We start from the raw sequence: 13,650 nt of genomic DNA, 5'->3' as shown, positions 1-13,650 counted from the left end.
ACCCACTCCAGTATTCTTAGGCTTCCCTGGTGGCTCAGCTGGTAAAGAATCTGCCTGCAAAGAGGGAGACCTGGGTTTGATCCCTGGGTTGGAAAGACCCCCTGGAGAAGGGAAAGGCTACCCACTCCAGTATTCTGGAGAATTCCATGGACTGTATAGTCCATGGGGTTGCAAAGAGTTGGACATGACTGAGCGACTTTCATTTTCACTAGTAGAATCTGACTACAAGACAGGAAAGTTGCTATCAATTCGGCCTTTCGAGATTGCTATGTAAGTACGGTCTACATGCAGGAGATCTGAGTCTGGACTGTTTGCATGTTATATGCTGTGGTCTTGAAGTGGAAAAGGTCTATTTTCATCTTAAATCTCTTGTGATTATCTGTATCTGGTCAAAGTATCATCAGAGTGTTTAAGAAATTTGAAATTAAAAGATTCAGAGAAAAGCTATCTGGTTTCATAGCCAACTTCCCTTTTAGAAGTATTGGCCATAGACTTTCTTTCTATTATGAACTCCCAGATGATATGGTTATTTTGTCCAAGATTCCGGTCCATTCCATCATAATTAAATCCATAGCATCATTTCCCCTCAATGCTTCTTTAACCTTCTGAGAAATGAAATTGTCAGCAAGGCAAATCCCAAATTTATCAGATGCCCTGCTCTTTACCAGACTGAGATTTCCATCAGATGCCTGGACAGCTGAAGCTTTCCATTCCTACTGTAGTGTGCCTCTATGTCCATTCTGTAATCTTCATCAGGGAAGCATCAATCATGTTCTCCATGAAATATTTCTTTGGTGGCATTGCAATTTCTTTCAATTTGTGTGCTTCTACAAATGTTCATCATCTTATTTTCCTTTATGTTTTGTGGATTTCCACAAAGGTTTAATATATTTTTAATATATGGGTATCAGAAAGCCCCCAGGATAGAATCACAAAGAAAATTCTTGAGGAATTAATATCTCACATAAGCAGAACCTTATCATCAACACTCTGTGGAGACAGTGACCCACAGAACCTGCTATGAAGTGACTAACTGGGTGGAAGTTTTCTTATGTTGTATTTCTACAGAGCACTGCTCTGTCAGTTGATACACTTTTTTGGTACAAAGAAATCAACAAGTAAAAATTTCAGGAAAAGAGACTTCCCTGATGATACGATGGTTAAGACTTTTTGCTGGTTTGATTGCTGGTCAGGGAACTAAGGTTCCCATGTGCTGCACGGGGCAGCCAGAAAAGAAAAAATTCAGACAAAAAAAATTGTATGATTAAATGCAATGTAAAAAATACCTGAATGGAAGAATCCATTTAGTTAAAGTGACATCAAGAGCTTTTATTTCAACAAACATCTTTGAAGAGTTTTCTCTGTGTAAAGTAGAGTTCGAAAGAAAATGGAAATGACTCAGATATGGTCGCTAAATCCAGGGGCTTATAGCTTCCAAAATGTACACTCAGTCTTACTTCCATTATACAGAGACAAAGGTCCCTCAAGTTTAAAAAAACTAAATTGAACTCACAACTATACTTGAGAGAGAACTGGATTGACAACCATAGTATATCTTTGGAGGATCCAGTAAACACAAAAGTTAAGTTACATAATCATACTTTGATGTACATCTTCATCTCCCAAATTCCTCAATATAAATTCTTTACAGCACTTACCTGAATATTTAACTTGTTATCAGAAAAGTAAGTAGGGGCTTCCCTGGTGGCTCAGATGGTAAAGCGTCTGCCTGCAATGCAGGAGACCTGGGTTTGATCCCTGGGTCAGGAAGATCCTCTGGAGAAGGAAATGGCATTATACAGAAACAAAGGTCCCTCAAGTTAAAAAAAAAAAAAAAAGAACAACTAAATTGAACTCACAATTATAGTTGAGAGAGAACTGGATTGACAACCATAGTATATCTTTGGAGGCTCCAGTAAACACTAAAGTTAAGTTACGTAATCATACTTTGATGTACATCTTGATCCCCCAAATTCCTCAATATAAATTCTTTATAGCACTTACCTGAATATTTAACTTGTTATCAGAAAAGTAAGTAAATGAAGAGCTACCCAGACAGAAGAAAGCTTCTCCTTTGAGGAAAAGCAGGGCTGGTTCCCAACTGCCACCGTATTTACTGACTAGAATCATCGCTATAGGGAGCATTCACTGAAATGCTCATTAATCAAGTTAGGAGGAAAGTGAACATTATTTTAACAAGCTAAATACAGCAGATGTCTCCTCCTCCTTATTTGTTTTCTCTCTTCTCTATTTGCATTAGGCAACTTAATTACAGAGCAGTGATATCTCCTAAATCCCCAAAGCGGAAATTGTTCTTCAAGACTGAGCTTATAAATTCTTAAACCCACCACAAGATTATCCAAATTTCCAAAGTTCCTTCTTGTCTTTCAATTGTGGCTTCTTTTAATACTACCTAAATATTTTTGGTCTGTAAGTAGATTATACATTTTTGGCAAACACAAATGCTTTAAAAATATCTCAATGTATTCAGAAAGGACATTTTCTCAATTTATTTTTGTGTTGCTTGGAACAAAGTAACAGAATTTTGGACACTTCTAGAAGAAATAGCATTCTAATATTTGTACAGGCAAAGAAAAACCGCATGTCATGAATTGACATCTATATTATTATTATTATTATCATTATGCTAGAAAATGAATGTTTCTATTGTCTTTTAGACATCAGCCTTTCATGGTAGCCTTATTACAAGCCAACTCTGTGTAAATGAAAGAAAAAGATATACAACAAGTAGAAATAAATGGGCATGATTCACCAGCACAGTTAACTCAAGATTTTCCAACCTTATAACCACAACTGATAGGAAGATTTATTACCACAGCTGCTTGTATTAAACTTCTTTTCCTTGCAGTTGAAAGAATCAAATTTCTTCTTGGAGATTAGTCATTTGTGGGGGTGTCGCCAACTGCAAAATGTTTCTGTTATGAATGAGGTGCACTTCTCTGTTGCTGTCCTCCATCCCTAAGTCAGTGAGTAATTTTCATCTCTTTATATGTCTTTTCTCGCCTACCATTAGGAACAAATTTTAATGACTTACATAGTCAAACTTTCTTTAGTTGTTACTCAAACCAAAAACTTCAGATGGTATTCTTTCTGGTAACATGATAACCTTACAAAGAAAGGTACAATGACATGACATTTTGGCACATGTTTACAAGGATGAAATCCAAGCTGACGGAATGGTCTACATGGGCCATGAAAGTGGGAAGGGAGCTAATGTATCTTGGGTGGTATACTTGTACTAAGCACTGTGTTAGGTTCTTTATAGAAATAGTCTTGTCTAATTCTTTGAGCAAGCTCTGGGAGCTGGTGATGGACAGGGAAGCCTGGTGTGCTGCAGTCCATGGGGTTGTAAAGAGTCAGACGCAACTGAGCAACTAAACTGAACTGAATTCTTGGAACAGTTCTGCCAGGGGCTAGGTGATATTCCCATTTTATGTGTGAAGAAACTGAATTTCTCAAGATGGTGCAGCTTATTTGTGGATCCAGGTGACTCCCTTGCCTTCTCTCTGTATTTCAACATTCTACCTATATAGTATGAAGAATTACCTAATTATGTATAGCACTAACATAACTATACAGTTAAGGAGAGGTTTGATTCTGTGTCTAAATAAGAAAATCATAAAGCCAAAAGAGACTTCAATGGGTCATCTCTTTCACTCCCTACTGAAATCATATAAAACTGAGAAAGCTCTGCCTTTTTCCTTTTCTTTCTGAACACTTCTGGAAACATGTATTCCAAGATTTCCCTTGTCTCCCTTCACAATTTCTGGTAACTGTCGTCTTCATGAAGTGTTTTATCTAATAAGATTTTCCCATCACCCTTTAAGCTTTTGTTCTGAACTATATGGAGATGGCAGGATCTACACATAGTAAGTTTCTGTCATTTGAAAATAGTTGTTAGGACAACTAAACAGAGTGAGATTTCAGTAAACCCACACGTTGCTTGGTTTATTTCATGTCATTTTGGCTGGTGATGTTTTTCCATTGAACTGAGTGATAGATTTAGCTACATGTGCAGTTTCTAATTACCATGCATAGGTGGCTTTACTATCATATATGAACAACAAAAAAAAAACAACAAAGTTTAAAAGCAAAGAAGTATTCCAAGAATTCACAACTGGATCATTGAGCTTAAATTACTTACTAATGAACCAGCTTAAATAAAACTGACTATAAATAAGCATTTTGGGTGGGGAGATGTAGCATATTTGCCTCTTTTGTTGGTTAAGAATATAGTCAATCATCTAGCTAAGCCCCTTTATGAGAGTAATAGTTCTGTTTAACCCACTATTGATGTTTAACCCACTTACTTGATCAAATGTGTCTCACATGATCTAAGAGTCACCTAACAGTCCAAACAACTTAATAAGCCTTTCCTGATCATATACAGTTGTGTAAGACAGAAAAACAAAGAGAGAACCTCTATTTCCGCCATTGGATACTTGAACAGCTGAGTCTAACCCAGTAAAATGAATGACACACACTAATCCAGAACATGGCTTCTAATAAGCTATTGAGATGCTACTTTTCCTATTTCTTCATTTAGGTAACATGATGTTTTGTCTTCTTCCCCTAGTACTTGAGACAACTAAATAAATGGGCAGTGTAAAGAAAGACAATGCCTCTGAGGAGACTGGATTCATCCTTGGATTTTCCCAACCGCCTCAAATCCAGGTTGCCTTCTTCTTAGGACTGCTGTTTTTCTACCTGGTCACAGTGTTTGGGAACAACATTGTTGTAGTGAGATGGGATTCTCAACATCATAACCTCATGTACTTTTTTTCTCAGTAATTTATCCTTCCTTGATATCTGTTACTCCACCAGCTGGGAGCCATCTGTGTTGGCCCAATGCTTCAGGGACTTCCCTACCATTTCCCATACCAGCTATTAGGCCCAGATGACCACATTCCTCTTTCTGGGGGTGACAGAGTGTCTCCTCCTTGCTATCATGGCTTATGACAGGTTTGTTGCAATCTCCAATCTCCTGCGTTACACCATCATTATGAACAATTGGGTTTGCATACAGTTGGCCTTGGGAACCTGGACTAGTGCCTTCTTAGTAGCAGTCACACCAATCATTGCAAGCCCTGCTCATTGTTGTGGCATTATTTCATCAACCACTTTACCTGTGAGATCCCAGCCCTGCTGAAGCTTATCCGCTCAGACACCCCCGTCAGTCTAATTCTGGGTCTGGTTATCAGTGTGTTCACACTGCCACTGCCCTTCACTTGCATCCTCATCTATTACTCGCATTGTGGTTGCGGTGCTAAAGACCCATTCTGTGGAGGCCAGACTCAAAGCTTTCTCTACTTGTGGATCCCATCTAACTGTGGTCACCATATTTTATGGGACAGCCATCTACATGTTACTGAAACCTCAGTCAAAAGAATATCAAGAAGAGGATAATGTCATCTCAATATTTTATGGAGCAGTCACCTCCATGTTAAATCCCCTTGTTTACATTCTGAGAAATAAGGATGTAAAAGGAGATCTTAGGAAGTGAGCCAAAGGAAATGAAAAATCCTAATGGCTCTCTTTATAAGCCTCTCCAACATGCAAGAAAAACAGTGAAAACTCAGTCCATAAAATTTCAGTTTACGTGTTTAAAAACAGAAACAACAACAAAAATCTGAGTAAGCATTCTTTCTGTGGTCATCACTAGGAACTCATTAACAAGTATACCATGAAAGTTAACATTTTGTCAAGCCATGTGAAGCGTTAAGGCCATGAATGTGCCTGAAATAGTTCACACAGAGAATTATGGTAGTAGGGAAGCAAAGGTGATGGCTACCGCCATAGAAGCCCATCGAGGAGAAGTTTTTTTTCTGGGGTATAAAGCACAAGATTTTTGCAAACAAACATCTTTGTATTTGCCACACAAGGTAGACAGAATTCATATATAGGACAGCGGTCATGCAACCAGAATATAGCATTTGCTCCTCATATCACGTTTTAGAGTTGTCTGACCCAATTTGAACCTGATGGGCAAATGACCCCTCACACGCCACAGGTAGGTGATACTATCTCATGGCAATAAGCAACTTTTGTATTGAAAACTTGTTATCATTTGAAAGTGTTTTTTAAAAAAATTATTCTAATTTATGCTTATAATTTCTTATTTTAAAATAGTTTGCATATTATACATATTAATAAATATTTTCTCAGCCAACATTTATTTCTGCAAATATTAAATTTCCATCATATCAATTTCCTATAAAAATGTCTAAATTGAAATTGTTATTCTTTTGCCTTCTCCTATTTCTCTGCCTTCTCTTCCGTGATGTGCTTTAGTGACCCTCTGGTCATTTCTACTCCCACTTCTCATACACATTCATGAGCATTTCTGCTCTACCCAAGAGCCTTCATGGCCAAGATTGTGAATATTTTTCTCTTTTTCCCCAATTTAATAAGATGCCATATGCAGTTCCTATTGTTGCCAAGCAACATTTACTTTATACTTTGTATTATGGTAACTTGTTGATTCTTTTTCTTATCTTAAGTTGATTGACTCCAGAAACCTTTTGCCATAGCACATTCAGAAGGTAGATATGTCTTCTAAAATTTCCTTTATTCCTAGAGGCTTCTCTTGGGTAGATGGGTATCTGGTCCCAATACTTTCTGTCATTAGCCTTTTTCTTCACTTTCTGAAGGTTGTTTATTTTGAAGGTATATTATCTGAGAAATTATATATATACCTGTATATATATGCACATATAATATACTTACATATTATGTGTTATATATTCAGTTCAGTTCAGTCGCTCAGTTGTGTCTGACTCTTTGTAATCCCATGGACTGCAGCATGCCAGGCTTCCCTGTTCATCACCAATCCCCAGAGCTTGCTCAAACTCAAGTCCATTGAATTGGTAATGCCATCCAACCATCTTATCCTTCATATTATAATTACATATATTATACTTTTATAATATATTCTATATTTTATAATTTATATGTATTTCAATAAATAGTGGAGGTTAAAATGAACCCATACATATTATATATGTGTGTTTTATATATTATACTGCTAACTTATAGAGGTATAATATATGTAATTATATTCAACACTGTACTTTGTTGATGGTTCCATATATAATTGAAGCCATTTGGATTGTTGGCAATGGAGTCAGAAAGCTTGGGTTCATATTTAACCTCCACTATTTATTAGCTACGGCATCTTTGGCAAGTAACTGCTCTGTGCATCAAGTTCTCCACCCATAAAATAAAAATAATAATAGTACCCTCCTTATTGTGCTGTTGGAAAAATTAAATTGATATGATCATCTATTTAAAGTTCTTAGAGCAGTTCCTGGCACATGGTAAGCATTCAATAAATGTTAGATACTACTGCTATTTTCTAAAAGCTTCCAAATATTCCTATTCTTTGCTTTTTAAAATCAATTTCATTTATGCATCATTTTCTCCAGGGTGTACAATGAGGAGCCCCATCAGTCCCATTTTCCAATTTTAGAAACACAGTAATATCGTATTTCCCTTTGGCTCTCACTTTTATGGCTTTACTCTTAATCTGGTTGACTCCTATTCCAGTTCCTCTGACCTATGCTTGATATATTTTAAGTAGAGACAGCCTCAAACTTAGGAATGAGTTATGTCCAAAAGTTAACTCATAAGTCATGAGCTTGGAACTCAGAGCACGTTTTCCCCACTGAGACAGGATAGCAACATTCCAAGGGCAGCTCACCAACACCTATTTAGGTCATCATTCTATCACTAATAATACTAAAGGCCTTAGGAGAATTTTTTTTAAGTATGTTTATTGAAAGATAGGTTCTGAGTCCCACTTTGGACAGGCACTATTAGATGGCATTAGTGATCCCCCCCAAAAAAAAAATCTGTCATGAGAATCTGTGTAACCACTGTCATGCCCTGATGGGTATATGAGGAAATCTTCAGAAGAAGTAAGAATGGGACCCAGGGAGCTTCTCTAGAGACTAAAAAAGGTAGTAACTTGCTTCTATATATGGGTCATGCACAATTCAGAGGACTGCTAAGCCTCTCTTCATTTCTTTTTACATTATTTCTGGTGTTGGATGACTTCCTAACAGAAAGCTTGGGGTCATTCATTCCATTAAGATTTTTAAAGTGGCTACTGTATGTTAAGGATGCAAATCCAAGTAAGTCATTCTCTTGCCTTTGAGAGGCTCACATTGGAGTTGGGGAGTTAATAAACACAGTGAAGTGCTACAGATACTGCGATCCATATTTATAAAAGTTACAGAGATCACTTCTAACTGGGCAGTCAGGAAACATTTACTAGAAGACATGACACCTTTAGTAGAGCCTTGAGAAAGGAAGAGTTTGCCAGTTGGATAAGGAATGACAATTTTAGTGGATGCAGTGTGAACAAGAACAGAGGTATAAAACCCAGTTTGCTGAACTTTCAGATACTGCCAATTCAGTTTCCACAGCAGAGGGTGTGGGGCGTGTTTTGGCAAAATATAAAACCTGAGAAGAAAGCAGAAGGCCAGATTATGGGAAGATTGCTATGCTATATATAAAGCTTGCACTTTATTTATTCTATAGGTCAACAAACTACAGTCTGAAGAGCCAAATCCAGCTCTTGGTTTGTGTAGCCCACAGCTAAGTATGGTTTTCAAATTTTTAATGGATGCTAATTGGATGCATCACCGACTCAATGGAATGGGTTTGGGTGAACGCGGGGAGTTGGTGATGGACAGGGAGGCCTGGCGTGCTGTGGTTCATGGGGTCGCAAAGAGTCGGACATGACTGATTGACTGAACTGAACTGGAAAAAAAAAAAAAGCCTAAGAAGACTATTTGACAAAATCTGTGTGTTGTCTGTGGAGCCTAAAACACTTACTATCTGACCCTTTTAGGGCTTCCCAGGTGGCTCAGTGGTAAAGAATTCACCCGCCAATGCAGTAGACCTGGGTTTGATCCTTGGGTCAAGAAGATCTCCTGGAGAAAGAAATGACAACCCACTCCAGTATTCTTGCCTAGAGAATCCCATGGACAGAGAAGCCTGGGAGGCTATAGTCCATGGGGTCATAAAGAGTCAAACACAATTTAGCGACTAAATAACAACAAAACAACAATCTGACCTTTTGCAGAAAAAAAAATTGCTGAGCCCTGCTATAGGTGATGGGTAACTACTGAAACTTTTTGAGCTGATCAGTAACATGCTCAGAATCCTGTTTTTAAAAGCTCACTTTTACAACGAAAGTGAAAGTGAAAGTCACTCAGTCTTGTCCCACTCTTTCCCACCCCATGGACTATACAGTCCATGGAATTCTCCAGGCCAGAATATTGGAATGGGTAGCCTTTCCCTTCTCCAGCGGATCTTCCCGACCCAGGGATTGAACCAGGGTCTCCTGCATTGCAGGCAGATTCTTTACCAACTGAGCTATGAGGGAAGCCCCAACTTCTGCAATAAATGTGTAAAATTGATTGAAGACATAGAAGACTGGATATAGGGCCCATTAGGAGGCTTCAACAACAAACTCAAACTAAGACTATAGCAATACAAATTTGGAAGAAACTCGGGTCATTAGAGTAAACCTTCCTCTTTCATTTTTACATGCAATTTCATTCACTTTCAACATGCCTTTTCTCCAAAGCAGGATCTTTAGCACAAATATAGTAAGGGGCCTCAGGGCCAGGTGATCTCATCCTGAGCATCATTCATTTCTTTCCTACCATTCAGTGAGCACAGAGAAATATGATGAGAGCCAGGTCCAAAGTTACTTAGTTGGGTGTTTTATTCATATATTACAGTCTTTTCTGTAACCCAGAATAGCTGTGTATGGCATATAAAATTGCATTTTGTTCAAATAAACTGCATTTACTTAAAGATAATAAAGATCCTCTGGCTTCTCACATGATCTCTGAAGTTCACTGCTCACCTGTCACTTGTTTAGACACACTACTGCACCTTATGCATCAGGAATAGTGCCATCATGAGCCTTAATAAAAAGATTTCTAAAAATAGTGTTTAGTAATGTCGGTGATTCCCAGTTTCTTTTTCTTTGCTCAAATATCATTAGCCTTCCCTGTTTCATCATATCAGTTATTTCCTGCATATCTCATAAAACCGCAGAAACCTACAGATATCATCCCTTTGCAATATGTACACGTATAAAATCACTATGCTGTGCACTTTAAACTTACACAAGGTTATATGTCAGTCATATCTCAATGAAGATAGGGGAGGAAAGGAAGACATCCACAAATAAATATTTGCTCAGCCCATGTAAAAAAAAGTCCTAGAATAATAATATCTAAATTTTGTTCAAGATATGGTCCCAAAGATTGTTCAATTTGAGTTTCACAACAACATGAAGTCACTTTACAGATGAGAAATTCAAGGATTTGGAAGCTACAAAGATTTGCCAAAAATAAAAGTAGGACTCAAACCCATCTCTAACTCTAAAGCTTGTAGACTTTCCATTGTGCTGCATCCATAAGGCAGCAGAATTCGATTTTCTCATCAACAACCTGTTCATGATGCTTACTCACACTTGAGCTGTGAAGTCTGTTGCTGAGTCACTCTTTCACTTGCTGCTTATTTTTTCATATTAGCCTATATTCTTTCCTGCATTATAGATCCATAAAAGACTCTCATAACTGACTTAAAGTCACCTTAACCTAACTGTCTATAATCTCTCAAACACATGGCAATCTTCTCTTCATACACATGAAAAAAATGTCAGTAGCTTTGCTTGCTTTTGCTTCTTCCCTATATTACCCAGGCTTTCTGTCTAGTGCAGACATTTGTCATTTGCTCTTTGATTTTCCCTACCTATGTTCTAATTTCTCTATTTTTTTCTGTGCTCTCCATTAGTTTGTTCTGAAATCAAAAATATCTATTTTTCTCTTCAAAGCATTTAGCTTCATTTCTTTCCTTGAGAGCTTTCTTCAAATTATGTTTTCATCTGTACCAATCCTCTCTGACAGCTTGAAATGAAAGCTGGGCTTCTCTCTCCTTGACCATTCCTCATTGTTTTCAACGCCTTCTCTTACTTATATGAATTTGCTCATCCTCCATTTACCTCTGCAAATTTCCAAGCTTTTAAGAAATTAATTTCAGCTATTACCATTGCATGATAAGGAAAAGCGCTGTCTTTCATTTTGTATGTCGGACCTCTACTCTCTCTTGCATATAAATCCTGTCAACCTACTGGATCACTTCCCTTTTATGTAAGCATATTGCAAAGTGTTAGCATATGCTTCCAAATAATCTTTCAAGTCTACATTTTTGCACACAATTTTCTGAGTATTCAGCTTTACTGGTCAATTTCCAATTATCTCTGGCCCTTTTCCCTTTTCTGAGATGTAATTTAAATGTCCCTCTACTCCAAAACCACTCTACTTTATGAAGAACGAAGAAAGGGCACCACATCTTTAATTTACAAATCCAAGCTGTTCTCCTCCTTAATTGACATCCTTGATCATGCCCTCCAGTTCAGATCTCCTATCTTTCAAATATTTTTATGATAAGACTTTACCAAAAATCCTCCTCTCTGTTGTAGTCTCTTCCTCCTTTTCAATAACAAGAACGTCAAAAAAAAAAAAGTCATGACATATGAATAATGGACATGTACTATAAGGAAACAATGGTATGTTACACATATAAAGAAAACAGATAAATTATTTGTGGGTAAGAAGAGGTGGCAAGAATACACAGAACTGTACAAAAAAGATCTTCACGACCCCGATAATAACGATGGTGTGATCACTCACCTAGAACCAGACATTCTGGAATGTGAAGTCAAGTGGGCCTCAGAAAGCATCACTATGAACAAAGCTAGTGGAGGTGATGGAATTCCAGCTGAGCTATTTCAAATTCTGAAAGATGATGCTGTGAAAGTGCTGCACTCAATATACCAGCAAATTTGGAAAACTCAGCAGTGGCCACAGGACTGGAAAAGGTCAGTTTTCATTCCAATCTCAAAGAAAGGCAATGCAAAAGAATGCTCAAACTACCGCACAATTGCACTCATCTCACATGCTAGTAAAATAATGCTCAAAATTCTCCAAGCCACGCTTCAGCAATACATGAACTGTGAAATTCCTGATGTTCAAGCTGGTTTTAGAAAAGGTAGAGGAACCAGAGATCAAATTGCCAACATCCGCTGGATCATCAAAAGAGCAAGAGAGTTCCAGAAAAACATCTATTTCTGCTTTCTTGACTATGCCAAAGCCTTTGACTGTGTGGATCACAATAAACTGTGGAAAATTCTGAAAGAGATGGGAATACCAGACCACCTGACCTGCCTCCTGAGAAATCTGTATACAGGTCAGGAAGCAACAGTTAGAACTGGACATAGAACAACAGACTGGTTCCAAATAGGAAAAGGAGTATGTCAAGGCTGTATATTGTCACCCTGCTTATTTAAACTCTATGCAGAGTACATCATGAGAAATGCTGGGCTGGAAGGAACACAAGCTGGAATCAAGATTGCTGGGAGAAATATCAATAACCTCAGATATGCAGATGACACCACCCTTATGGCAGAAAGTGAAGAGGAACTGAAAAGCCTCTTGATGAAAGTGAAAGTGGAGAGTGAAAAAGTTGGCTTAAAGCTCAACATTCAGAAAACTAAGATCATAGCATCTGGTCCCATGACTTCATGGGAAATAGATGGGGAAACAGTGGCAGACTTTATTTTGGGGGGTTCCAAAATCACTGCAGATGGTGACTGCAGTCATGAAATTAAAAGATGCTTACTCCTTGGAAGAAAAGTTATGACCAACCTAGATAGCATATTCAAAAGCAGAGACATTACTTTGCCAACAAAGGTCCATCTAGTCAAGGCTATGGTTTTTCCTGTGGTCATGTATGGATGTGAGAGCTGGACTGTGAAGAAAGCTGAGCACCGAAGAATTGATGCTTTTGAACTGTGGTGTTGAAGAAGACTCTTGAGAGTCCTTTGAATTGCAAGGAGATCCAGCCAGTCCGTTCTAAAGGAGATGAGTCCTGGGTGTTCATTGGAAGGGCTGATGTTGAAGCTGAAACTCCAGTACTTTGGCCACCTCATGTGAAGAGTTGACTCATTGGAAAAGACTCTGATGCTGGGAGGGATTGGGGGCAGGAGGAGAAGGGGACGACAGAGGATGAGATGGCTGGATGGCATCACCAACTCAATGGACATGAGTTTGAGTGAACTCCAGGAGTTGGTGATGGACAGGGAGGCCTGGCGTGCTGCGATTCATGGGGTCGCAAAGAGTCAGACATGGCTGAGTGACTGAACTGAACTGAAGAAGAAATGTAGGTTATTTCTTTAATGCAGAAGAATTCGAACTGGGTTAAGAAGTATGGGTAGCATTTAATGGTATGGGATGGATATGATCACATTCCAAATGGCAGGGAAAAACGCACACACATGTAAATGCGTGTCATGGGGTCTATTTTCAGAATGGCTAGTTCCTGTTGGCTGAAGGATGGGCTGCAAGTGTTGTTCATCAGTAAGGTGGAGGTATGTTGTAGAGCATATTATTCACTTAAGTTTATCTTTTATTCTACAGGCAGAAGTAAGCCATTGGAACTTTAAAAAGGAGTAACATAGTAGACTCTCAAATCTTTACTGAAAGAGTGAATGAATGAATCAAAGATAAATACAAAATGTTTTATTTGAGTGAGTAGGAAGAGAGC

Source organism: Ovis canadensis, chromosome X (assembly GCF_042477335.2).
Source record: "Ovis canadensis isolate MfBH-ARS-UI-01 breed Bighorn chromosome X, ARS-UI_OviCan_v2, whole genome shotgun sequence".
NCBI classification, from domain to species: Eukaryota; Metazoa; Chordata; class Mammalia; order Artiodactyla; family Bovidae; genus Ovis; species Ovis canadensis.
This window is presented reverse-complemented; position numbering follows the sequence as displayed.